The sequence below is a fragment of the Bufo bufo genome, chromosome 1 (assembly GCF_905171765.1).
Source record: "Bufo bufo chromosome 1, aBufBuf1.1, whole genome shotgun sequence".
NCBI classification, from domain to species: domain Eukaryota; kingdom Metazoa; phylum Chordata; class Amphibia; order Anura; family Bufonidae; genus Bufo; species Bufo bufo.
The window spans coordinates 615,656,749-615,681,591 of record NC_053389.1 but is presented as its reverse complement, the minus strand read 5'-3'; the positions used below and the strand labels follow the sequence as shown (position 1 = coordinate 615,681,591).

Here is a 24,843-nt window from a genome sequence, read left to right as displayed (position 1 = left end):
GGACAGAGTTGTAACTTGGAATATTTTTACTCAACTCACTTGCGGTAACAATTTTGATGTTAACAAGAGTCTCATGAGAGGCAACAGGTTTAGTGGCTACAAAGTCTCTGTAGAAGCTCAGCGCTCTCATCTATTTAGCTCCATTGGGATAGTGTGGCAGCATTCTTAGTGTACTGGGATCTTCCATTTGCATTCTGCATATAGGCCCTCATGGGTACCTCTATTTAACAACTTGAAGAACATGTTGCACAATATGGGGACCCTGACTCAGCCCAGTCTTGTGATTTGCATGCCAGTTTAGTCACATGCCAATATACAGTGCAGTTTAAGGGGAACCTGTCACCGGGATTTTGGGTATAGAGCTGAGGACATGGGTTGCTAGATGGCCGCTAGCACATCCGCAATACCCAGTCCCCATAGCTCTGTGTGCTTTTATTATGTAAAAAAAACAACATTTGATACATATGTAAATTAACCAGAGATGAGTCCTGTATGTGAGATGAGTCAGGGACAGAACTCATCTCAGGTTAATTTGCATATGTATCAAATCGTTTTTTTTACACAATAAAAGCACACAGAGCTATGGGGACTGGGTATTACGGATGTGCTAGCGGCCATCTAGCAACCCATGTCCTCAGCTCTATACCCAAAATCCCGGTGACAGGTTCCCTTTAATCAAATACAGTGCGGTTTGTACATATCTGCAGTGGCCATCAGCAACCTTCCTGGAGATACAGTATATGGCTCACAATAGTTTCACAGGCCACCTCTGACTTCACTACTCACAGTAGTGGTGCCCATTTATTTTGGAATTAACTCAAAAGGTTGTCTAAAATAAATTTCATCCATTCTCCTTTTAAAGTGGTTTATTGATATAATCTTCCTAGGGATTACAGCTACAAAATCTCCATAGTGTTTGTTGTTTTAGTGACTTTATATGTATGTGGCATATTCTTCTTTGACGTGACTATTCAAGATACAACATAGCACTGGCTCGAACACTACGTTTTTATGGAAAAGGTTGCCATGCAAATGACGTTCCTCAGAGAATGGACTATGGGGGTAATTTACAAAAAGATATACCCCACTATTGTGGCATATGTCTGGCACAGATTCTGTCATAAGCCATGTTGTGACAGTATCTGCGATTTCTTCGCCGCTAATGCCAGGTCTAAAAGGGGGCGTGTGGAGGAAGGGGACGGGTCAGCCGGCCTGTCTCATTCATCATTTTCTATGCCTGGTTTAGGAGTAGAAAATGGTCTAAATGTAAGATGGCAAGGAATCTGTCTTACTAATAGAATCGGCGGTGGGTAAGCTGAAGTTATGTAGAGGCCAACGCCTCTACATAACTTAAGAAACCTACAAACAACTACCAGACCGCCTATGAACGAATGTCTTTTTTTTTTGCATAATTACAAATAGCCATCTCACAAACATGATTAAAAGAACATAGGTGCAGGGAAAAAGCGACATCCTCTGGAGGATGAACACAACGGATACTACGTTCATTAGTCTGTCCATCTACATAAACATGATTAACAATAAAGTGCAAGAAACATGTTACATGATAATCAAAAGGACACCGAACGGTTACCCATGCTGTGCTCCCTCCAGGATGGCGCCAACCCCGACACACGTTTCGGCGAACCTTCGTCTGGGGGTGGCGTCATCACTGGGGGACACAGATTAAATACACCAGCCAACCAATCGCCATGAATAAAATAATTGTCTTACTCAGTATAACCTATATGTTTCTGAAAGATGAAATGCGGGCGCGCCAAACGACGCTCGGGAGTTATGTGATCATGAATTTTTCCTCTCTACATAACTTAGTTGATCCACCGCCAGTGCAGAGGCTAAAACGCCGGTCTTAATAAATGTGCCCCAATGTGTGGTAATTATACACAGATACATAGTGAAAAAACCATGCTGTGCCAAGGTCTAACATTTTTCCATTTGTTGCTTTCCATTAGTTTTACCTCTGCTAGCGCATAATGTAATAACATCTGTAGTTTACATTACGCCGGTGTCCCTAGTGGTTACAATTATGACAGATGAGATATTGTGTATTTTATTCTATTATGTGTTGCTGAAATACAGCCATGGAGATGTTATAACTTTATTTAATGAAAGAGGTTAATCAAACATATATATCATCTTCTCTGGATAATTTCCATGTGATTTCAAGGGTTATACAGTCATTTTACTTTTTTTTCTGTTGGCTCTCAGTATACTCACATTTTTGTTTTTCAAGCTTTCTGCCACATTGTCTGTTCATTGGCTGCACCATAAGTTGTGTTCATTACCATTGGACAATGGTTATATGGCTGCACATCACAAATGAATAACTGAGAGCTTTAAAGATACAAAAGAAATAGATAAACATGTGCTAAATATATTGGAAGTAGTACTTATCTAATAGAGTAGGGTAGTAAGACCTCCATACACATTAGTCGATGGTTGGCATAACCGTCTGAGAATGTTGGGTTCAGCCGGCAATCTGATATGTATGGGGAGCTCCTGCCTCTCCCCGTTAGAGGATATTGGAGAGAAGAATGGAAGTGAAGTTAATACTTTTGCCCAATACTTTGGTTCTCCCTGGAGATATCCCCAGGAGTTCTCCTCCCCCATGTTCGGCTGAACCTAATGTGTATGTTTATGGGGAAGTCGAAAAGATAGCATTTGATGAATGATTGTTTGAATGGCAACTAATGAATGTGTATGGCCAGCTTTAGCCAGAACCCCAACCACTGGGCAGATAATGTACATCTACTCATTCGTTATAGCCAAGACATACTCAGTCCTTTGGGCAGAATGAAATACTCACAGGCTCCCACATTATCAGTAGCCACTAGGTGGCTCCCCTCCAGCTTCTCCCCACCTGGTCTCTCTGTATATGTAAATTGCCAGAGACCTGTCAATCAAGCCAAACTGGGCGGGGAGAAGTCACAAGGCATGAGGAGAATTTATCAAGTGGTTTGCACCACTTATGTTGCACCTTATACTTGCACAGTAATTTCAGCTTTTTCCTTTTCCACTTTTAAAATATATTGGGAAAAGTGGACAGGGTCAAAAACTGCTCAACAAATTTTTTATGTTTGAAGCCAAAGATCAAAGGCGTACTTTTCATTTGCCAACTTAATACAGCCCAAGAGGTTTGCCCCCACTCAATATATTTGGCTAATTGTACTCCAGCACACTTCAGTTTAAGACTGGCATATGAGTTTCCTCTAAAACGCTGCAGCTGTCATTGTGCCAGTCGTAAACAATAGTTTGTTGGAGTAAATTATGCCAAATTTATTAAGAGGCCCATGCCTCTTAATTTTTTCCTCTTTGGAGTGCCTGAAAGTCAGAAAATTTAGAATGCACCTCCCATAAATGCGACATTTTTTTTTACCTTTCAGTGTAATAAATTTGTCAGAAAGCCGGGGACCAAGCCTCCTTCAAAGTGACCACATCCTCTTTTTCTGCTGTAGCCTATCTTGCTGTAAACTGTGTAATATTAGTGTAAATTTGCAATGTATGCACAATGATTTCCAACTGTTTTAGGCATACCGTAATTTATGCCAAAAAGCTTTGAAAATACATTAATAAATGTGAGTTATAATTCTTTGTAAAGTGGGAGTCAGTCACTATTTCATGCTGAGCACGAATTGTACTGACAGGCTCCCTTTAGTCCTTTCGCTGCCAGGATTGTTTGGACATTTTGCACCTCTCGTAGCCAGGACAATTTTTGCAGTTTTGCCATATACAAATAAAACCTAGATTACAAAAAATATATATCATACGAAACCCCCATGTCCATATACTTTCTGAAAGTAGACAATCGGCACATTGTCAAAATGCCACTCAGCAGTTAACACACAGAGACGCCTTCATGCAAGTTTGCGTCAAAGTGTAATTTTCCCAAAAATTCCAAAGCAGTTCATGTTAGTGGGTAAAAGTGTAACCCAAGTAGAAAGCTATACGGACAACACGTCTTAAAAATGCTCAACATGCATTCTATTGAATGCTGAATACGACTTACTGTAAGATGCAGATGCGGTGCCGTCCCTGATTAGTTAGTAGTACATATCTTCATAAAATCACCAGAACTGGAAAAAACTAAAATCTGGTTTTAAGCTTTTAAATACAGGGATTACAGCTCTTGAAAAGTAAGTGCACCTTCAAAGCATATATTTCCCGAAAACAGACAACCTGATGATTGTAGTTGCCTTGACGGACTGTTGAAAACCATTTCCACCCTCATGTAACTTTGTGACAAACAGGAATTATTAATAATTTTTTTTTTTACTAAAACAAATATTGGGAGCTAAAGCTCACATCCTTTGAAGTCTTGTACATAAAAAAAAAAAGTAAAATAACATATTGGTATGCAAATCTGATATACACTCACCTAAAGAATTATTTTCCCAATGCATTGTATGCAATAGTAATTTGTGCCATTAGAAAATACAACTTGTCCTCCAAAAAATAAGCCCTAATAAGGCTATGTGAACGGAAAACTAAAAAAGTCATGACTCTGGGAAGGCAGGAAGCAAAAAACGAAAATGCAGAAACTGAAAATTGCCTGGTCCACTAAGGTTTAAAGGGCATCTGTCATTAGATTTGTACCTATGATACTGGCTGACCTGTTGTATATGCTCTTGGCAGCTGAAGACATCTGTGTTGGTCCAACGTTGATATGTGGCCACGTTGTTGAGAAAAATGAAGTTTTAGTATCTGCAAATGAGCCTCTAGGTGCAACATGGGAGATGCCATTACACCTCAGCTCTCTCTGCAACTGCCGCACCCTCTGCACTTCGATTGGCAGGGCCAGGCATTATGATGTCTTCATTGTCTGGTCCTGTCAATCACAGTGCAGAAGGCACGGCAGTTGCAGCGAGAGCAGAGCCTCTAGGTGTAAAGGCAACACCTCAGTGTTTCCTAGAGGCTCATTTACATATATTAAAACATTTTCAGCAATCCGGACACATATGAAAATGGGACCAACACAGATGCTTTTAGCTGCCAAGGGCACATGTAACAGGATCTGAGTATATTTGCAAATGCCTGGAATTAAAAATGTAGTAAAACAGCTGAGTTATTCAACAGTATCTGTCTATATAGATAGCGTCACCTGCTGTTTCTTCTTTTCCTCATCTCACTGTCCACCTCGCTGGGCTGGACGCACATGCTCAGTTCCATCCATCAACTTCCACCAGCCATATCTTCTGTTAGAAGCTGTCACAGTTACAGGATCTGCTCTCTGAGAAAGGAAACACTCCCTAAGCTGGCAGCTTGAAATAAATCTAGCAGAATAATGAATGGTGAGATCTCTGGATCCATGTGGTTCTAGCTTTGTTAGAATGAGCTTGTCATGGACTATATGATGTCTGATTTTCATTGTTTTACATTATTCATGGGATAACCACATAAATGTCAGAAAGCAGAAAACACATATAGAAAGACAAAAAGAAGAGCGCTCAAGTGAGATGAGAGATAAGGTGACTGTAAAACCAAGTGGCCAGAAACACTAATCCATGAACTGATATAGCATTAGGAGGTAGACAGCAGTCACATCTCATCCAACAGAAAACATCAATAGCTTGTGGTCAAAAATAACGTTAGCTTATTTCCAGGCATTATTCTGGCATTCACCTCCTTAGGATCCTTGAAGGGTGAGCGATTATCTTCTTCCCAGGCGTATAACTTGAAGCTCCTCTGCCCCGATACAAAGTGTGTAAGAAGGATCCTCACGTATCATATACCATTTATGATACTGGTATCTTCTTAGGGACTCGTCATGCCCCGTGTCCTGGGTTCACCTCTACCTCTGTCCCCTATAGCTTCCTCCCTGCTCATATCCACTAATGCGAATACAGTAATTGTATTTCTCATCTTACTGGAGCATTCTCCTGTGTGCATTTCATTTCTACACGTATCATCGGCTGCACAATATGTTCCCTTGCTCAAAGTATTCTTCCTCTTGGCGCCTGCAAAAAAAAATAGGCAACGTTACCTGCTTGATTCTTACAATGTATTACAATTTATTGTTGACTTCTGTTTGACATGGGCCGAGCAACTAAGAGGGACTCTGTGATAGAGGGAAAGTGTCCAAGAAGATCTACAGGATTCTACTTGGGATGACTGAGGTGTGCTGCACACCGGGAAGGAAAATGTGAAAGGAAACTCCAACATTTTGCAATAAGGTTATATTATGACTTGAGTCAATACAGAAAAAAAACAAAAAACCCAAAGAATGCACTTTTATATTCAGGGATTTTGACACAACACGATTGATGAGGTGCCTTTGCTTTCAAGGGACATCATAGTTATCAAGCCGCTTCCTTTTCTATATAGATTTTTTTCCCGTGCCTCTCTGAGAGCCCTGTGTGCCGACATTCTCATGCAGTACCTCATTCCTGATGCACCCTCTCCAGCTCTCTTCGTCTCCTTGCCCTCTGGCTGAGTGTTACATACTGTGACAGCTCTGGCTGGACGCAGTCATATAATTTACATCACTCCGCTGATCTCTCTCTCCCCTTTCCTACATTCTTTATAGGCCAGATGGGATGGTCAGTCTGTCTTCTAGCCTGTCCATCATAATATATAGTGATGTCTCATCTGCTCCAACCAGTTCTCATCCAAGTCCCCTCTTTCTTTTGAAAATGCATCGGCACAAGTCAATCACCAAAAAACGAGCAGGCAGGTTTTCTCATCAGTTCTATCACTGTCATAATAACGTACATCATAGCTTACAAGAAAAAAACTGAAATAGCTCTGCTCAGAGCAAGACATAAAATATATTATGAGACTTGTCATTTGAATAACATTGCAAAACTTTCCAGCATTTAAAAAAAGGGTCTGAGAACGTTGTATACAGGGGGGTAACTACCATAGCGGCAGACCATGCAACTGCTATGGGGCCCAGGGCAAGAGGGGGCCCAGTCTTAGTTGGGATTATCTCCCCTTCTACTGGAGGTGAAAACTTGGTCAGGACTCCACCCTCTAAGGGAACAACATTTAGGGTAGGGCTACACGACGACATGTGCCGCGCGACAATAAGGGCACAGCTACACGGCAACATGTGTCGCGCGACATTGATGTCGCACCAATGATGCGCGACAATTTTTATAATAATAGTCTATGGTGTCGTACTGCAACATGCTGCGATGAGACAGTCGCAGCAAAATCCATTTCGAATTGATTTTTTGCGACTGTCGTGTCGCAGTCGCAGCATGTCGCAGTGCGACACCATAGGCTATCATTATAAAAATTGTTGCGCATCATTGGTGCGACAAAATGTCGCGTGACAAATGTCGTTGTGTAGCCCTAGCCTTAGTAAATGATGCAGTGGAAAAATGGCCCAAGGGTCATTGAAGAGGGTTTAGGCAGAAACCCTTCTGTCCTGTGTGGAGGGGCCTGGTTTGATCCTTGCTATGGGGCCCTTACTTCTCGATGTACGCCACTGGTTGTATAGATAGGGGAACAAGATGGGGTGACCTATATTTAATAAAAGAGCCTCCGTCACCGTTTCTCTTTTTTACCAGACACAAAAGCATGGTAGACTTTGCTTTTTCTAAAGTACACAGTAACGGAGATTCCTTTTTAGACATTGATGTCTATGTAAAATGGATCTGTTAACTGGATCTGCTGAGCGGATGACAGAATAGTGACGTGAACCCAGCCTAAGATGTGCCAGATTTTTGAAGAGACGAAGGCTACTTAATATTTTCTGCATCTTTTGGCTGTCTGTGGAACAGAAACTGAAATCTACGCCTGCTCGGGTGTAAAACAAAAAGGTACTTGCTCAAAAATGTGCAACTTTGTGATGTCTAGAAACTGGTGCACAGGGTTTAATAAATTCCCCCCTGTGTCTTTATAGGATTCTGAGGTTAGTTGTTGCTATAGATCTGCAGCTCTCCTGCTTTACACAACCCCAATAGTCCTAGTGGCAGCGACACAGAGCCTGATTTTTATTATTTAAAACAGAAGTCCACCATTAAAACTAAACAAGCAAAACACACATGCACTATGCATGAAGGCAGTAGATGCTCTAATATAGTGAGCACAATAATATTCAATGATGAAAGCAGGTTCTGTCTTGGTAGTATTGATGGCCGCATCAGAGTTTGCAGGAGGGCTGGAGAGCACCTACTGCCATCATGCATAGTGCGGAGACACATAGGACCACCAGGTGTCAAGGTGTGGGGCACCATTAGCTACCATTTCCTTTCCTGTCTGATGTTTCAGCCAGCCCCTGAGAAGCGGAAGCAGAGGTGGGAGCGGTAGTGGCCCTGATGATAATGTGTACAGTGTACGCCCTCCCTGGGGTAGGAGGGGGGTGCCCTGTGTTCCCCTGGGGCACTCCCTGTAGCTGTGGCCTCCCTGCCTGATGGTAGTTTGGGGGTGCCCATGGTGTTAATGTCTATGTGGGTGCTAGACAAGGCACGTGTAGGAAATGCAATGTCCAGCATTTGGTGTTGAGAGAGTCAGAGACCAGGCCAGATTAAACTTGACAGAAGTCTGTTTACTGTACACAGGATAGAAGTTGTAGTACATCGAGCAGTGGTTTGTGCACAGTTCAAAGTCCACCCAGATGTCCCAGCATGGGCTAATCAGATGACATCTTCTATAGGGATCTCTGGCTAATAGCTATACTCTGACAACCATGGCTGTTGTAGCCACTATTTTGGGGTGCATAGGGTGTTCTAACTTATTATAAGGTATCCAGCTGCTTCCCTGGCCAGCTCAATCACCAGATCTATTTCCCATTGAGAATGTCTTGAACTGGATGGGGTGGCAGATCTCCCATGCACAACAGCCAACCACCTTCTTGGCTGCGCTATAGGTCAAAGGTGAAAGAACTTGGAATAGCAGGATATTCTGCATCTGTATGACTATTACTATGCCACAGCGGCAGCCTGTATCACACCAAGGGGAGATACCACCAAGTATCAATTTGACCCTGCCTCAACATATACCCTGCCACAGAACCCAAAATAAAGGGTGCACCACCTTGGTTGTGTGATCATTGACCAAGCACCACTAGCAGTTTATACTTTGTCAATCTCAGTTCAATCTCATGGGGTACTTTTTTTTATTTTCCGCTAGTGTCTTATTCAGCACAGCATTTTTGACTTCTTTAAAGAAAGAAAATTAACATTTCAAAGTGTAATTGTCATTTCAGGTATTTTTTTTTAGAATAAACTGCCATGTGTGTGTACATAAGGAATTATTCTATTTCTGGCTATTGTATAACTTGTATCTGGCATTTTTTTTAGCAGTTTTTTCCCTCTGCAATCTGTCAGCAATTCTCTTTTTTTTTTCAGAGCTAGTGGGTGGAGGCTAGCTGGAATTATGTCTGCCCATACACAAGACATGGGATAACAGGGTTTCCTGCTCCCTGTCTGTAGCACAGCACATCCAAAGAACCAGCAGCAGTCATGGAGGACACTATACAATACACCTGAGCAGTTAAAATTCTGCAGAAAAGTGAGACAGTTTATTGCTTTCAAACCAGCAGCAGTCTCGTCAGGCTCTTTGTCTCTAGTAGCCCCTCCCTTCTTCTCCCCTTGCCCCTCCCTTCTCCTCCCCTTCTCCTCCCCTCTTCATAGACTCCTATGTAATCTGAGCAGTTTAGAATTCAGCAGTGACGTGAGACCTTACAGACCAGCAGCATTTCCTGTGTCAGTCTTTCAGTCTCTGGCTGTCTCCAGCAACCCCTCACATCTCCTCCCCGTTTTATAGACTTCTGTGTAATCTGAACCTTCAGAGAGCAGGCAGCCAGTCTTGACTGTAGATGGATTTGAGCAGTGAATTGAGATTTAGTGACGAACAGAAGGGAGCAGGGAGGCAAGTCTGGTAAGAAGAGAAGGAAGTATCTTTCTCAGATCAGATATATTACAAAGTTATTTGTATTCGCTTGTACTATTCATTTATGCGGATAGAAAATGAAATGAAAGTTACTCTTGAAAGGGGTTGTCTATTTTAGATGATTCCTTTTTATTAGCTCCCGCTGCAGAGAGGACCAGCAGCAAGTGTTTAATTTTTCTGCAGTACCACAGCAGCGCACTGTATAGCATTGCACAGTTTCAATGGATTATTGTTTAACGCAAAAACATGCTGGGTCCTCTGCAGTGTGAGATACCCCTTGTGTTATGGTGTAATACATTTTTGTACCATATATAATTTCACCCTTCAATTTTTTTTATTGTTGTTGTCAGTGAACATAAAGTGAATGTGAACTGGTACATACCTAAAACATCTCCCAGTTAAGAGTCTGCAACTGGTGCAGTCAGTCTAGGCAAAGTCTTGTGAGCTAAATTATCTTTTATCTCCTATCCATTAGGGGATATCCTTTAGGCCAAGAACCCCATTATAGTCAGTGGGGTCTGTTTGGCTCCGTTCCTGGCATTTATGTGTTGAACCTGGCACTTCCGTCATTTTTGTTGTTCTCCTATAATGGAGTAGTAGAACAATGGAAGTAATAGCCTGCTGTAAACATGCTCTTACATATACTTGGACACCAGTGCTAACCTTAGCATTTTCCTTCTTGAGAGAAATTTGTGTACCATCACTAATGTCATCCTTTTCATATACCATGCTACATTCTTTTTTTTTTCTATCTGTCAGCATATTGGATAATTGTGCACAATCACTGATCTGTAATGCACCAAGCCCTGTAACCCAGTGTATCTTATAATCTACTGTATTTTCTTCTGTTTGCACAGGCGCATTATAAGGGTCCATTCACACGTCCGTAGAATGGGTCCGCATTCGTTCCGCAATTCTGCGGAACAGGTGCGGACCCATTCATTCTCTATAGTGCAGGAATGTGCTGTCCGCATTTCCGGAGCACGCCCCTGATCTCCCGGTCCGCTGCTCCGGAAGAAAATAGAATATGTCTTATTCTTGTCCGCAATTGCGGACAAGAATAGGCAGTTCTATTGGGGTGCTGGCCAGGTGTATTGCGGATCCGCAATACACTACGGACGTCTGAATGGAGCCTAATATGTACATGGTAAGAAAATGGAACTTAGCGAAACCCACATCCGAGTAGGGAGAGGACTCAGATTCCTTCACACTGCACACTGGAATAAAAAAGGGGGCTTCTCCAGGCTGCACATATTGATGACCAATCCATAGGATAGGTCATCAATTTCAGATCGGTGGGCAATATAAGATCGTTGGACCTTGCACCCCCGCAGTTTTGAGCAGCTGAGGCACTAGAAACGGAAGCAGAAGCCTCTGCACACTATGTAGTTTCCGGTGCCAACATACGTTCACTTGAATGGTAGCTGAGCTGCAGTACCCAGGTGCAGCACCTGTAGCCCGACAACCTCTTTTTAAACCTAAAGCCCCACTCTGGAAGCACGATGACCATTATTGTATTGCCTCTTAGCTGTTAAAGGGGTTGTGTCATCTTCTACATATGGGGACATATAGTTAGGAAATAGTAGTAAAGGTCCCGGGGCTAGTGACCTTGACATGCCATATGTATATACCGGAAAAAGAGATATCATACAAGCAGATCACTTACTTTACAAAGTCCAGTAATAAACATTGACAGTCCGTCGCCAACATAAACTGAAGAATATCAGTGTTCACTGGAATGCAGCGAGAGCTTGTAATTACATTATGCCGCTGCTCCACAGGAGACAACATGTAGCGTAATGACCAGCTGATCAGCGGAGGTGCTGGGCGCCAGGCTCCAACGATCAGATATTGATGACCTATCCTGAGCATAGGTCATCAATATAAATCACTGCAAACCCCTTTGTGGAGAATTTTCTAACACTAATAAATTAGGAAATTGCTATATAAGCAGCTTCCTAATATTTTTAAAGGTAAAAGCTTCATCGTAGAACTAAACTCTAATTATAAAGCGGTTTTCCAAGATTTTAATACTGATGATCTATCCTGTGGATGACTGATCAGTGGGGGTCCGACTGCCGGGACCCCCGCTGATTAGCTGTTTGAGAAGACATTGGTGTACCTGTGAGCGCCACGGCCCTCTCGCAGCTTTCCCTAGGCCAGTGACGACATGTTCATTGGTCACATGGCCCAGGCGCAGCTCAGCCCCATAGAAGTGAATCAGGCTGAGCGAGATACCAATTACAGCCGCTATACAATGTACGTCAGCGTGCTTCGAAAGCTACGAGAAGGCTGCTCTGGTGCCTTCTCAAACAGTGGATCAGCAAGGGTCCCCACTGATCAGATACTGATGACCTATTCTAAAATCTTGGAAAGCCCTTTTAAATGAACCTGTCACACTGAACATGGCTTCTGATTTGCAGGCAGCTTGTTACATAGCAGGAGGAGCTGAGCAGATTGATATATTGGCGCATGGGGCCGTCATTGATGGAAGGTATGTGTCACCGAGATTTCTGGCCTCGGTGAGGTAAGTGTCAGCGGCAGCTAGTGCTGGTTGACACTGTTTGTTTTTAGTGTGGCTGTAAAGCCGATCCGGGCCAGCTCTTACTGGGAGTAGCCAAAGTTCTGGGTGGGTGGCTGCTCCCCACGCTCCAGGCCGGGTCTTTATTGGTCTATATAAAACCCAGCCAGCAGTCTCGGCTGGGTGTGGATTATCCTCCATCTGACAGTGGAGCGCTGTCAGTCTGTGTGTTTTGGAACTGAGAACTTGTGCCGTGCTAAAGGGCTGAGAGATGCCTGCTGGGAAACAGGCCCTAAAGCCTGCTGTGGACTGCGGGTGGAAAAACTGCTGACCAGGTGAAGGCCTTTCTTCTGTGGACTTTTTATGGTGTGAACAAACACCAAGACTGCAAACCGTTACTTTTTGTTTTTCCCTATGTGTGAATAAAACATTGAACTGTTTAAGTTAAAGTCTTTGTGGTTGCCTCTGTACTGCGTCCGCTAGCCTGTCTACCAGAGCAAATCCCCACACTATATATACTATCTTCTACTTTATAATATTTTCATATGTTGCTTAGTGACTAGGTTGAATTTTCAGTATGACAGGTTCCCTTTAATAAGTGTGCCAGGTTTCTTAGAATAGATGCTTGTGTAAAATGAATATGCTTTTATCAATATGAAAATGGTTTTATTATTATATTCAAACAGCTTCACAAAGATTTCAAAAATCTTTTGAATTTATCCATCCTTGGGGGAGATTTATTAATTCTGGCGCACCATGCAAGCCGTATGACCAGCATCTTTCCCCCACAGTGTGCGTCAAATTGTCAACTGGGCATGCGCCAAAAATAATGACAATTCGGATATTTTAGGGAATGCGTTGCAATCAGTGTACTTATACTGGTAAATACCTTTCCGACTCCGTGTAATATATCTGAGAATTCTGCATTTATTCTCCTCAGAGCATCATTTTCACCACTCATTTCTTCCATTTAACGCTGCTTTCTTCTATCTTCAGTGTCAATATCAGTAGACATAAGATCCTCTCAGACTGATCCATCCTCTATTAATCCCCTGATCAATAGTAGCATCAAGCACATTCCATTTCCCAGTGTTTCCAGGACCTTCCGACTTGAATGCAGGTAATAGATCATGGCTGCATTTTAATCGTTGCCTGCAGCCAGTGTCACATAAACACTAGATGGCAATTATTGTTACACCTATCAAATTCGAGACCAGCCAGCCACACCAATGGTTGCCAGGTCATATACAGTAATTGGACAGTATTCCATTTTACGCCTGGTCTTACATGCCAAGGTATGAACTGAATCCAAAGTTAGGAATTTGCTTAACTGATGTCATTTATATCTGACCTTGTAGCTATATTTTATGCATGAAAACTATACAGTGTGCATGTTTATAGAGCAGCATCAGTTGTATGGAGTAGGGGGAAATTGTGTGACATCTTCTGTGGTAGCCAAGGTGGTGACCATATTGGTTGTCTCACCCACAAACATATTTGACTAAGAAATGGCTTAATCGAAGAAGACCAATGAAAACATTTTTTATTAATGGGAAATGTATTGAAAATGAAATCAGAAAATTCTTAGTCTTAGTTACCAAGAAAACTCAGACTCACAAATACAAGTCTTGAGATGTAGAGAAGGAAGATGATTCCATAAGGTACACCCACAATGCTTGCAATGGGCACTGTGTAATTCTTTACATCCCCTGAGGAGGCACTGCACATTCTCCAAAGATTATAGACATTTCTAGAGTTCTTGGCAACAGAAGTTTCTGTGATCAGCCTATTGCCCAGGAGAACTTTATTTGAAAAGTGCCAGAGTTTTTGGGGAAGCTTTACATGCAGTTTTTGTTAGGGTACTTTCACACTAGCGTTTAAGTTTTCCAGCATTGAGTTCCGTCATAGGGGCTCAATACCGGAAAAAAACGCTTCAGTTTTGACCTCAATCATTGTCAATGGGGACAAAACTGAACTGAACTGAACGGAATGCTCCAAAATGCATTCCGTTCCGTTTAGTTGCGTTCCCAGACCGGAGAGCAAACAGCAACATGTCGTATTTTGCTTTTAGTCCTGGGATGTGGATGCAAGACGGATCCGGCATTACCCTAATGCAAGTCAATGGGGACGGATCAGTTTTCTCTGCCACAATAAAAAAACGGATCCGCCCCCTATTAACTTTCAATGGAGTTAATGATGGATCCGTCTTGGCAATGTTAAAGATAATACAACCGGATCCGTTCATAACAGATGCAGACGGTTGTATTATCAGTAACGGAAGCGTTTTGCTGAACCCTGCCGGAACCAGCAAAAATGCTAGTGTGAAAGTAGCCTTACTGTGTTGTGTTTTTTTTTTTATGATGGCTCTTTTTGTTCCCCCTATATATAGCACAGTGCAAAAGTTAGGCAGGTGTGTAAAAAAATCCTGCTAAGTAAGAATGCTTTCAAAAATAGAAGCCTGATGATGTCACCAGCACTAATGGGTGGGCTTTAACACTGCCCTAGCCTGGATAGGGCAGCTCTGAAGCCCACCTATCAGTGCCAGTGATGTCACCGGCAACACTGCTAGACAGGAGCCTCCGCCTAGCAGTGTAAAAAGTATTAACAAACAGCCCTTTCCGTGCGCAATACAGTGCAGGGCAAGGGAGAGCATGAAATGCTCATATCAGGGCTCTACCTGGGTGAAAATGGGGATATCTCCGTGTTCAGCTCTGAACCTGGACAACCCCTTTAAGTCAGAACCCTTTTTCAGACTAGGCGAATACATTTTCTCTAAGCCTACATGCTCCAAATTGTGCCAATTTTTGTGCAATTTATGCCAGAGTCTAGGGGCTCTCATGTCAGTAAATGCGGGCCACTGCGTGGGAAACCACCCTAATGTTGGTCATTTGGAATCATTTTAGGCCTCGTGCACACGACCGTATTTTGTATCCATGTCTGATCCGCAATTTTTATGGATTTCATTCATTTCTTTGGATTTGCAAAAAAAAGAAAACTGACCGCATACATTTGTCATCTGTGTGCTGTCCACATCTGTGTGTCCATTCTGAAAAATGATAGAGCATGCACTATCTTTGGCCGCAAAATGCGGACCACGGATCCATTGAAGTCAATGGGTTGGCAAAAATAAACGGACGTCACGCAGACATCTTCCGTATTTTGCAGATCCCTGTTTTGTGGGCCACAAAATGGATACCGTGGTGTGCATGAGGCATTTACAGTACAAAGCAGAGGTAAACTGCTGGCTGCCTGCACGTGGAATTGCTAAGCTTTTATTTGGGAAAATAGAGCGTCTAGTGTGTGTCAAAGGGGCACCGGTGCGCTTTGCTTTGATTAAACTTGCATCTGGGGGTTCTAAGAACCTTTCATTGCCTTCCCCGGGTAACTGCAAGCGTCAGTGAAAAAATAATGGATTTTTTTAGGCTGTAAACCAAGCACAGATGTATGCACAAAAGCTTAATGGAATCGAGCATGTCACATTACATCAGTATATAGTGTATAATTCTCTTTTTTTTTTCCCTCTAAATCTGGTAATATTGCATTTAAAAAACCACGAGAAAAAAAATTATTAGAAATTGGGTACTCGTTCATTTAACCATATTGGCGACAAAATGGTTAACGATGGTCAGGGCAGTAGATTTGGTTTCCATAGATATTTGCAAGATGGGAACAAAATGTTGCGCGGCGGGCTGCAGAGGCAGGTTAAGGGTTAATCTTGGTAAATTGTTTTACTGAAGCTGCTCAGTGAAGCAAAATATTACAGAGGAAATCAATATCTCAGTGTGTGAGTGGTATATAGATATGTCTGTGTGGTCTATAGATATATCTGGATGGGGAATATAGAACTAGACCTCTGTGACAAAGCCGCCCTGTATTTTTACAATTTCTACAAAAAGCAAAACCTGCGACATCACCTGCAGCGTAGGGCTCATGCACACCACCATATGTATTTAGCGGTGCGCAAAAAACGGATCCACAAAAAATATGGATGACGTCCGTGTGCATTCCGTATTTTGTGGAACGGAACAGCTGGCCCCTAATAGAACAGTACTATCCTTGTCCGTATTGCGGACAATATTGGGACATGTTCTATTATTTTTTTGTTGCAGAACGGAAATACGGACATAACTTCATATTTTTTTGCGGGCCTATTGAAATAAATGGTTCCGCATACGGTCCGCCAAAAAAATGGAACGGACACGGAAAGAAAATACGTTCGTCTGCATGAGGCCTTATAGGCAATGGGACATGACTAAGTGTGATGATGTCATACACTATTTTTTTCATGACATCATGGGTTGTGCAATGTGTTAAATGTAAGTTTTCTCCTTTTGACACCATTTCACGTCCCTACCCACGTTTCTCTTTGAAAATGCCCTTAAACGTTACCTTACAAAGGCTCGGCTCTAGCGATTTCCTAGAGTAGCCAGCTAAATTCAGACAAGACATGTCATTCCTTGTCTTGTACAATTTATGATCACTACAGTACTTTGTAAAGACCCCAGTGCCACCATCTGCGGGGTCTCCTTTGCATTCCTTCCCTCTTCTTTCAGGACTGACCTCTCATAATATAGTCATGTCTACCCTGCCATAATCACACAACAGGACAGATGGTACCTAACACGAGATCACAGCACATCTCCTGCCGAGGATTGTCTGATGATCTGATTGGCTAATAAAGCAGATCCAAACGGACTGGCAGGAGATGAAGACCGAACAGCATTTTTGCTGCAAGCCTATTCACAAATATTAAATCACGGAGTCACTGATGATTTTTTGATGTGTTGGTAAAACTGTAGTTTAGCAAATAATATGACACATAAAAGTACTAAATGCCTTAGTCTACTTATTAACAAGAGTAACATGGTGGATTCACTCTAATTCTCTTGTATATACACAAAAAGGATAGAAAATCATCAAAGAAAACTTTAAAGGGAACCAATCACCTTGAAAATGCAGCATGTTATAGAGGAGGAGAAGCTGAGCAGATTGATATATAGTTTCATGGGAAATGATTCAGTAAAATGTAGAATGTATTCATTTAAAGGGGTTGTGTCACTTTGCACGTTGGTTCCATATCACTAGAATATGCCACCAATGTCAGATATGTAGGGGCGGATCCCATCTAGCTCTCGAATAGCGCCCCCCAACGTAAACGAGAGCACACCACACATGCCGGCGCTCTCTCCATTCACTGCTATGAAAGTTCCAAAAATAGCCGAGCGAGTGCGCTTGGTTATTTTCAGGAGTCCTATAGAAATGAATGGAGAGCTCACCATACAAGTGCAGCCAGTTCTCCATTTACTTCTATGTGGGTGACGGAAATAGCCAAGCCAGCGCTCGGCTAAGTGCAGAACTCCCATAGAAATGGGCCATGCATGTGCGGTTTGCCCTTGTTCATTTTGAGACTCCGTTCTAGCGACATACCACCAATGTGCAAGGTGAGGCAACCCCTTTAAATCTCTGGGCTTAGGAGTCATGTGGGCGGTCTTATTCTGTGATTGACAGCTATAACTATATCCAAACTCATACAAGACAAGATTGTGTATCTGTAAAACCGCCCACATGACTCTCAGATTGAATTACAAGTTTTGCAGAATTTTTTCCCATACGACTATCGGCTCAGCTCTCCTGCTGTACGGCATGCTGCCTGCAGATTGCATTCCGTTTTTATGGTGCCAGTTCTCTTTAATGATGTTTTATTATATTTTATCTATGTTAAATCAATCATAACCCCATTTATCTGAATAGCATTGTCTCTTTTTTTTTTTTTTTTCTGAGGAACATGGATTTGCAGTTTCTACAGGTTATTCTATAGCAGCAGTCCATGTAGAAACAAGATGACTACCATCTCTGTGCTCAGGTTTCAGTGTAATCTAGTAGTCACCAGGGGAAGTAGTACTTGGGATTCATATTGCATGTCTTTCCTTCAACCAGAGAGAGACTGCAGCATGACCACTGACCACTCCTTTCCAAGTGATGGCCTATCCTTAGAATAGGCCATCAGTATCTGATCGGTGGGAGTCCAGCACCCTCTCCAATCAGATGTTCTGCAGTAGTTCCAGCATTAAAAGTCAGTGCCCGAACAACACAGCAGGGGTGTGTGATGCTGGACCCCCTCCGATAGGCCATCACTTATAAAAGAGTGGGCAAACCCTTTTAAGAAAAACGGTAACTAACTGATCGGTAAGGGTCCAAACACTGGGACACGCAGCAGTCCTGAAAATGGGAGTCCCTTTCCCCCATTCCTCATGGAACGACAGTTTCAGCATGCGTCCTTCCGCTCCATTCATTCTCTATGGGACTATAGCCGAGTGCTGTACTTTACAATGTATTAATTGCAGCAGAATATGTTGGCTCAATAAAGGGAACAGTAGAATAACTCAATTTACAATCTCCTATGAAACAACAGTATAAATGATTGCAGTCATTCCCTGCCTGAATTTGATTATGCAGGTCCCCTCCCCCGCTTCCAAAGTCAAGACTAGGGGTGAGCGAACTTGTGTTTTATGGTACGTCATAGCGGAATCCATAACGGAATTCTTAGATAACCCAAACCTTGTATGCTGAACTTGAAACACAACTTTGCTCATCCTTAGTGAAGACATCTTTAGATAGGTACGCAGGTGTCCTATATAGCATGGAATTTGTGGCTATTCACAATCATTTTTGGCAGGTGAAGGTTGCTGTTCTCTTCTTAACCACAACTTGAACATGCAGATTAGACTCCAAAATTGCAGATACATTTTGGTGAGCCAGCAAATCTGTAGAGAGTGACATGAGAAGTCTAAATCCCTACTTGTAGACACTTGGAGACTACAATATAAGCGTACACGCCGTGTGCTCATTCACAGTGAGTTGATGATCTCTTATAGCATACAATTCACACTGCAATTTCAATACCCTTGGATATTAGTCAGGCTGCAAGTCTAGCTTAAAGCTGAGCATGGGGGGAGATTTATCAAACCGGTGTAAAGTAGAACTGGCTTAGTTGCCCACAGCAACCAATCAGATTCCTCCTTTCATTTTAGACAGCTACTTTGGAAAATGAAAGGTGGAATCTGATTGGTTGCTATGGGCAACTAAGCCAGTTCTACTTTACACCAGTGTTAATAAATCTACCCCATGGAGTTCTGAATGTGAAGTTAGGCCTCTTTCACACTTGCGTTGTTAGGGTCCGGCATGCACTTCCGTTGCCGGAGGTGCCTGCCGGATCCGGAAAAACGCAAGTGTACTGAAAGCATTTGAAGACGGAACCGTCTTCCAAATGCTTTCAGTGTTACTATGGCACCCAGGACGCTATTAAAGTCCTGGTTGCCATAGTAGGAGCGGGGAGCGGGGGAGCGGTATACTTACAGTCCGTGCGGCTCCCGGGGCGCTCCAGAATGACGTCAGAGCGCCCCATGCGCATGGATGACGTGATCACATGGATCACGTGATCCATGCGCATGGGGCGCCCTGACGTCACTCTGGAGCGCCCGGGGAGCCGCACGGACGGTGAGTACACTGCTCCCCCGCTCCCCACTACACTTACCATGGCTGTCAGGACTTTAGCGTCCCGGCAGCCATGGTAACCACTCTGAAAAAGCTAAATGTCGGCTCCGGCAATGCGCCGAAACGACGTTTAGCTTAAGGCCGGATCCGGATCAATGCCTTCCAATGGGCATTAATTCCGGATCCGGCCTTGCGGCAAGTGTTCCGGATTTTTGGCCGGAGCAAAAAGCGCAGCATGCTGCGGTATTTTCTCCGGCCAACAAACGTTCCGTACCGGAACTGAAGACATCCTGATGCATCCTGAACGGATTACTCTCCATTCAGAATGCATTAGGATAATCCTGATCAGGATTCTTCCGGCATAGAGCCCCGACGACGGAACTCTATGCCGGAAGACAATAACGCAGGTGTGAAAGAGCCCTTAGCGATGTCTTCACACATAAGGGTACTTTCACACTAGTGTTTTTCTTTTCTGGCATAGAGTTCCGTCCTAGGGGCTCTATACCAGAAAAGAACTGATCAGTTTTATACCTATGCATTCTGAATGGAGAGCAATCCATTCAGGATGCATCAGGATGTCTTCAGTTCAGTATTTTTGACTGATCAGGCAAAAGATAAAACAACAGCATGCTACGGTTTTATCTCTGGCAAAAACAACGGAAGACTTGCCTGAATTCCATAGGAATGTATTAGTGCCAGATCCGGCATTCAAAATACCAGAATGCCGGATCCGTCCTTCCGGTCTCCGCATGCGCAGACCGGTAAGAATGTGAAACAAAATCAAAACGGATCCGTTTGTCCGTATGACAAACGGACAGATGGATCCATTCTTGCAATGCATTTGTAAGACGGATCAGGATCCTGATCAGTCTTAAAAAGCAATCAGTTGGTATATGTTTTCCCGGATCCGGCAGGCAGTTCCAGCGACCGACGGAACTGCCTGCCAGATTCCTCTGCCGCAAGTGTGAAAGTAGCCTAAGTCCACTGTTAGGCCACATGCATGTGTAGATTTGTATGTGGAACATTCTGGAGCGTACTACGGTACTAGCTACATAGATGACTGAAACAGGAACTCTTTATTGAACACACAAGCATTGACTTATATACACATTTTCCAACAAGGGTACCACCCCAGTGGACCTGGTTGGGAACTGAGGACATAACATAGCAGCCAATCCTTACAGTTTTACAGTTTAAACACAAAAACTATACATTTAACAAACACAATGGCATTGCCTATGACCAATCAGATTCCTCCTTTCATTTTAGACAGCTACTTTGGAAAATGAAAGATGGAATCTGATTGGTTGCTATGATGCAATTAACAAACACAATGGCATTGCCTGTGACGCACTCAATAACAGAATAGGCATGGTCTTTGACGCAATCAACAAAATACAATTACCAAAACACAATGGGCTCTGCCTGTGATACAATTACCAAACATAATGGGCTAACTTAATCACTCACAGGCAGAAAACACACATTTTTCCCCAAAACACAGAAACCACCTCAAAACCCCCCATATCCCCATAATTTAGCTCTGATCTGGGTGAACAACATATCCAAAAATCACCCAGATCCGAGCAGGGGTTCCCGAATTCCATGGAAGTCACATTTGGCCGACCACAAGCATGGCTTTCCTGCCCAAAACAATTCCACAGATTTAGGCTGTGCGGCCGGTCTGTCTTCTCCTTCAAAGTTAGTATTTGGGCCATAATCCTGAGGCAAGAGGCTGGCAAACAGGCCCCTCCAAAACCCAGTGGCGAGGTTATTTTCGCCACATGCACGTTGCAGACATTTTCTGTGCCTGTAAATGACATATTTAGCACGTCATTTGTTTCAGATTTTAAGCATGCCAGTTGTTTCATCAGAATTTTTATTGTGGATTTCACCCTTTGGAGCGCATAGGGTGAAGTCTGTGGCAAAGCCGCAACAAAATCGGCATGTAAGGGTGCTGTCACACACAGCAGATATGGGTGCAGAAATTTTCATCAGCATGGGGCTTGTAGAAATCCACTTGCATGCCGCCAAAAAGCTCATTCAGATGAAAAGAATTGCTTTTCAGTTGCCGAAATTTCTGCTGCAAATTCCCCCGCATGTGAAGGCATCCTTACAAATGCAATCTAGGTAAAAAGAAGAAAAAATTGCTTAACATTGTGATTGTGCAATAAAACGTGTAATTTTAATATAACCCAATGGGGCAAAAAATTGTAAGCAATTTGAGATCATCACAGATGAATCCTGAATAGCATGGTAACGTGAAATCTTACGTGCAGATCTCTTAGTCTACTGCACATACACACTAGAGCCCTTGCATTAGGGTAGCATGGTGATGTCCTTATTTAAAAAGTGTAATCCCACTATAGTCATGTGAAGAGAATCTGGGAATTTCGAGATTAGTGAGGGTCAATTCACACCCTTACTTTTCGAAGGAGGTTTTGAGGCAGATTTTCCTTTAGTTTTTTTTAGTCAAAGCCAGGAGTGGATTAGTAAGAAATCAGAAATATAAAGCAAGGACTCATGCTTCTCCTTCCTGCTGAATCTACTGGCTTTGCCTGAAAATCCATTTGGACTCACTTATGCTACATGGACACGACAGTGAAAAATGGACATGTACTGGACATTTTTTTTAACGGCCATCACACGTCCGTTTAAAGACCAATGGTATTCTATGAGGTTATTCACACTGCATTTTTTTTTAGTCAGTGAAAAACGGACGTGAATAAATATAGAACATGTTCTATATTGTCCATTTTTCACTGACCGACTGCCCCCATACAATTGAATGGGTCAATTTTTAACCTCCATTTCTCAGAAAGGCATCAGTGAAGAAAAGTCTGTTAAAAATGGACAGTTTATCCGTCTTCGACTGAAGTTTTTTTTTCACTGTCGTGTGAATGTAGCCTAAAATTAAGAAAACACTGGGTAGCCTTTAATGTGGGGAGATAGCCAAGGTGCCTAGAAATTTTCTGTTGGTACTTAACTTTTTGGATTATTTTCTTTGACTTCCTATAGAAGTTTTTGTTGCTTGCTGGCTACTACAATAAAGAGGTTGAACTGGCTCCCAAGGTCTAAATTAGTGAGTCCTTACCTTTTATTACAATACACTTCCAGATCACTTCTGATTATCGCTCATATGAATTGACGAGGTAGGTGCGCACAGAAAAGCTTCACTGGGTGGACTTCTTGACAGTGAACATGAAAAAATAAAGTGTGTTGCATCGAAAGAGCATTTTGTGCTTCTGCTGCAGAATATCTGTCAAGAATAATTTTCCACCTCCTCTAAAAGTCACAGAGGAGGTGGCAGAAAATGAAACTCGCATTTTAATATTAAAATGGTGTCCTATCTGTGACATGTTTAATGGAGATCTTGGAGGAGGCTAATGAGACTTGCTGCTCCAGAACACAACACACAAGCTACCAGCATTCCACCTCCTCCTGGTCTCCTGGGTCCACACTGCAGTTGCTGGAATATGAACTAACTGGGGTAATGTGCTGGCTAATAAGTAAATGATATATTATAGATAAGTAATGAGTTGTGTTGCATGAATGACTTATGGGAGTATTTTTGTGATGGTGGTGGTGGGGGTCGGATAAAGTCACTCTCTACATTGCACTTGTGGATTGCTCAGTGGCTAACACTGTTGTCTTAAATAAATCCGCAAAATGGCAGGCACCATTAAACATTAAAAATGTGTGCGCAGCAAGCATACTTGAAACCGCTAGAGACTTAAAAAAATTGTCAGCACTACAATTTGAAAAAAAAAAATCAAACACTGCTCAATCCTTTATTCATATCCAATAGCAGCAAAGTTAAAAATATAATTTGAAAACAGATAATAAATCTGACCCAAATTTGCCATCATAAGCCCCCAAATATCAAACTCTCTCTCTAAGGCCTCATGCATGTGACCGTGTGCCGGTCGTGCCCGTGATGCAGATTGCACAGGCACCGACCGTGTGCCTGCTGTCTGCGGACACAGACCCATTCACTTGAACTGGGTCTGCATCCAAAGGTCCACACCGGACAGAAAACCCACACCCACTCCGTAGTGTTTCCTTGGGCTTCCGATCCGTGCTTCTGTTCTGCACTGTATCTCCCAGATGGCGCACTGATTCAATTAAATATGGCTGTTCGCAATACAGGCACGGACCTGCTACGGTCATGTGCACGAGGCCTAAAGGACAAATCCAATTACAACATAATATATACTAAAAAACCACACCTATGTATAAAGATACAAAAAAATAATGTGTTACATAGCAATAATAACAAAAACTAATAATAAGAATGAAACAAATATAGTGGCTCATAGCTGGGATCAGACCAATAGGGGGTAGGGACAAAATCCCCATGCGCTTCTCCACTTCACTGTGGTCAAGTCTGTAGCACTGTTGCCTTACTACACTTGTGTTCTTGGTTTGAAACTGACAAAAAGCAACATTTGCATGTTCTTACCATGTTCGCATGGGTTTCCTCTGGGTACTCCAGTTTCCTCCTATGCTCCAAAAATGTATTAATAGGGAATTTAGATTGTGAGCGCCACTGGGGACAGTGAGCGATGTCTGTAAATTGTGTGGAATATATTGACGTTATATAAGCAAGAGAAATAAATCTAAGTAAACCATCTTGATGGTAGTGACAGGAGGGGACAATAACTCATGATCATAAAAAAGGTTTTCAGAGACTTTAATATGGATGATCTATTCTTAGGATAGGTCATCAATATCAGATTGTTAGGGGTCCAACTTCCAACATCACCACCAGAAGTTAGCAGGAGTCACGTTGTGCCTGCGCCAGCAGACAGTTGATAATTGGAGGTGCCAAGAGTCTGATATTGATGATATCTTAGCTGGGTTGTCTCACTTCAGCAAGTGGCATTTATCATGTCAAGAATGTTAACAAAAGGCACTTACTAATGTATTGTGATTGTCCATATTGTTTCCTTAGCTGGCTTGATCCATTT

At 42.6% G+C, this 24,843-nt stretch overlaps 1 protein-coding gene and 1 long non-coding RNA gene across 2 annotated transcripts in view; one reads left to right on the top strand and one right to left on the bottom strand.

The window, feature by feature from the left end:
- Positions 1–6,477, bottom strand: part of LOC120985657 — a 47,081-nt gene extending 40,604 nt beyond the window's left edge. The window contains exons 1-2 of the long non-coding RNA XR_005775566.1: positions 6,398–6,477; positions 4,028–4,094 (exon numbers count right to left, since the gene is read on the bottom strand). This is a non-coding gene — a long non-coding RNA (uncharacterized LOC120985657). The remainder of the gene's footprint in view (positions 1–4,027; positions 4,095–6,397) is intronic.
- LINGO1 (leucine rich repeat and Ig domain containing 1) overlaps positions 1–24,843 on the top strand; it is a 79,991-nt gene that overhangs the window by 3,111 nt on the left and 52,037 nt on the right. The window lies entirely within an intron of this gene.